Consider the following 4023-nt stretch of genomic DNA (forward strand, 5'->3'; position numbering starts at 1 on the left):
TCTCTGTTTATGCTCCGACTGAGGCGAGTGATCTCACCGTGAAGGATACATTCTACGCCACACTCGAGTCTGTGGTTGATCAGTGCCCCAGACGAGATACACTTCTAGTCTTGGGGGATTTCAATGCATCGACTGGAACTGATAGGGATGGTTATGAGGTGTGTGTTGGTCCCCATGGGTCAGGAACTATGAACCAGAATGGCACTAAGTTCCTTGACTTTGCAAGAAGTCATGGACTTAGGGGTGGCTGGTTCATGGTTTCAGCGCCCACAAGCTCATCGCTGGACTTGGTATTCCAACGCTGGCGGTGTGGCAAAGGAGATTGACCATGTCCTCATTGACGGTCGTTGGAGGATGATCCAGAACTGCAGGGTCTACCGGAGTGCTCAGTTCCTCAATACTGACCACAGGCTTGTTGTAGCAACTCTAAAGCTGCACCTTAAATCCTGGAGAATGGTACCATCCCAGCTGAGGCTGGATGTTGCCAAGTTCAGGGATGAGAGAGTAGCTGAGGAGTTTGCGAACAGGCTGAGTGGACACTTGGGGGGTCTGGGTGCTTTGGGGGGTCCTGAAGAGTTGTGGAGCGCCTTCAAGACCACCGTCCTTGATGTTGCCGGTGGATGCCTTGGAGCTCACCGCAGGGCAAAGAAGAATTTTGTCTCTCAAGGGACACTGGATAACATTGACCAGAGTCGCAGGGCCAGGCTGAATGGCAGAGCTGAGCTGTTCAGGGAGCTGAGGCGTAAAACTGTACGTGCACTGAGGGTGGACAAGGAGGCCTATGTGCGAGGAATCTGTGAGGGGGTAGAGCATCACCTGTGGACAGGTGATTCTCGTCCCGCTTACAGGGGAATTCGCGCATTACGTTCATCCAAGCCCATCCCTCGGAGCACTGCAGTTCGAGCAGAGAGTGGTAGGCTCTTGACAGAGGAGTCTGAAGTGAAGGCCCGCTGGGCCGGTTACTTTGAGCGGTTGTACCAGGCTGATCCCCCAACTGTCGAGTTGGACGTCAAGGGTGTAACAATCCCTGTTGCTGACCCTCGAATCAACGCTTGTGGAAACACGGGCTGCGGTGAACCAGTTGAAACGGGGCAAAGCTCCAGGGATCTGTGGCATCCATGCTGAACTTCTCAAGGCTGGTGGAAATGCTGCACTCGTGTCGTTGCATGCAGTTTTGTGCTCTGCCTGGAACACAGGCATCATCCCAACTGACTGGAAGAGGGGCCTTGTTGTCCCTCTCTGGAAAGGGAAGGGTGATCGCCAAGACTGCAACAACTACCGAGGGGTGACGCTGCTCTCAGTGCCGGGCAAGGTCTTTTCTCGGATAATTCTCGATAGGGTTCGCCACCATCTGCTTGAGCACCAGCGGCCAGAGCAGTCAGGCTTTACACCAAAGAGGTCAACGATTGACCGTATCCTTGCACTTCGTGTCCTCACCGAACGCAGACGATTGTTTCGGCAGGGGCTGCTTGCAGCCTATGTTGATCTCTGTAAAGCGTTCGATTCAGTGAATCGGGATGTCCTCTGGAGGATTCTTGGTCTTCGTGGGGTGCCACCAAAACTGATCGATCTGATGTCTGAACTCTACTGTGGTACTGAGAGTACTGTGAAGTGTGGTGGTACCATCTCTGACTTATTTCCAGTTGTTACTGGAGTTCGTCAGGGATGTGTACTTGCCCCCACACTTTTCAGCACTTGTATGGAGTGGATTCTAGGGAGGATGTCGGAGAGATCAAGTTGCGGTGCGTCATTTGGGAATGTCAAGATCTCGGACCTTGACTTCGCAGATGATGCAGTCATCTTTGCGGAGACTTTAGACATCCTCTTGGGGACCCTCGAGGTGCTGAATGAGGAGTCGGAACCGTTGGGATTACGGGTTTCTTGGGTCAAAACTAAGATCCAGGCTTTCGGTGACATCTTGGATGCTGCTGTCCTGTCTGTGTCTGTTTGTCGTGAGGATGTTGAGGTCGTGGAGAGATTCACTTACCTTGGCAGTGATATTCATGTCTCTGCTGGCTGCGAGTCAGAGGTCAATAGACGTCTGGGTCGGGCCTGGGGAGTCATGGATTCACTGGATCATGGGGTGTGGCGCTGCCGGTACCTGTGCGGGAGGACGAAAGTCCGAGTCTTCAGGTCCTTGGTACTTCCAGTCTTGCTCTATGGGTGCGAGACTTGGACTCTGACCAAGGATCTGAGACGGAGACTTAATTCCTTTGGTACCAGGTCTCTTCGGAGAATCCTTGGCTATCGCTGGTCGGATTTTGTGTCCAACGAGCGGTTGCTGAGAGAGACTCGGATGAGATTTGTTACCTGCATAGTCCGTGAGCGTCAGTTGCGGCTGTATGGACATGTGGCTCGTTTTCCTGACTCTGATCCTGCTCACCAGATTCTCTCAGCGAGGGAGTCTCATGAGTGGAGGAGGCCAGTGGGTCGACCACATGCCTCATGGTTGCAACAGGTTGACCATCATCTCAAGGAGATGGGGATGGGCCTGGCATCTGCCTGGGGGATGGCCAGACGGAGGCCCCTGGAGTACCGGCGGAAAGCGGACGCAGCGACGTGCTGTTCTGGCGCATGCTCCCATACCTGACCTGACATCGATTGATCAAGTGATTCAAGAGAAAGAATTTTAAAGATTTTCGCTCAATCAAATATGGCTGCCAAACCATGTGACATCAATTATTTGTGAATAGTCTGGTATCCCCAAAGGTTGGGGAACATTTTTGTGAAGTCAGTCTCTCTCTCTCTCTCTCTCTCTCTCTCTCTCTCTCTCTCTCTCTCTCTCTCTCTCTCTCTCTCTCTCTCTCTCTCTCTCTCTCTCTCTCTCTCTCTCTCTCTCTCTCTCTCTCTCTCTCTCTCTCTCTCTCTCTCTCTCTCTCTCTCTCTCTCTCTCTCTCTCTCTCTCTCTCTCTCTCTCTCTCTCTCGCCCTCTCGCCCTCTCGCCCTCTCGCCCTCTCGCCCTCTCGCCTCTCGCCCTCTCGCCCTCTCGCCCTCTCGCCCTCTCGCCCTCTCGCCCTCTCGCCCTCTCGCCACTCTCGCCCTCTCGCCCTCTCGCCCTCTCGCCCTCTCGCTCTCTCGCGCTCTCGCCCTCTCGCGCTCTCGCTCTCTCGCCCTCTCGCCCTCTCGCGCTCTCGCCCTCTCGCCCTCTCGCCCTCTCGCCCTCTCGCCCTCTCGCGCTCTCGCTCTCTCGCTCTCTCGCTCTCTCGCGCTCTCGCTCTCTCGCGCTCTCGCTCTCTCGCGCTCTCGCTCTCTCGCGCTCTCGCTCTCTCGCGCTCTCGCGCTCTCGCGCTCTCGCCCTCTCGCGCTCTCGCCCTCTCGCCCTCTCGCGCTCTCGCCCTCTCGCCCTCTCGCGCTCTCGCGCTCTCGCCCTCTCGCCCTCTCGCCCTCTCTTCCTCTCGCCCTCTCGCCCTCTCGCCCTCTCGCCCTCTCGCCCTCTCGCCCTCTCTCCCTCTCGTCCTCTCGCCCTCTCGCTCTCTCGCCCTCTCTCCCTCTCGCCCTCTCTCCCTCTCGCCCTCTCGCCCTCTCGCCCTCTCGCCCTCTCGCCCTCTCGCCCTCTCGCCCTCTCGCCCTCTCGCCCTCTCGCCCTCTCGCCCTCTCGCCCTCTCGCCCTCTCGCCCTCTCGCTCTCTCGCCCTCTCGCCCTCTCGCCCTCTCGCCCTCTCGCCCTCTCGCCCTCTCGCCCTCTCGCCCTCTAGCCTCTCGCCCTCTCGCCCTCTCGCCCTCTCGCCCTCTCGCCCTCTCGCCCTCTCGCCATCTCGCCATCTCGCCATCTCTCTCTCTCTCTCGCCATCTCTCTCTCTCTCTCTCTCTCTCTCGCCATCTCTCTCTCTCTCTCTCTCTCGCCATCTCTCTCTCTCTCTCTCTCTCTCTCGCCATCTCTCTCTCTCTCTCTCTCTCTCGCCATCTCTCTCTCTCTCTCTCTCTCGCCATCTCTCTCTCTCTCTCTCTCTCGCCATCTCTCTCTATCTCTCTCTCTCTCTCTCTCTCGCCATCTCTCGCCATCTCTCTCTCTCTGCCATCTCTC

The sequence above is a fragment of the Eptatretus burgeri genome, chromosome 7 (genome assembly GCF_056783735.1).
Source record: "Eptatretus burgeri isolate ZD-2024b chromosome 7, Ebu_testis_v1, whole genome shotgun sequence".
NCBI lineage: Eukaryota > Metazoa > Chordata > Myxini > Myxiniformes > Myxinidae > Eptatretus > Eptatretus burgeri.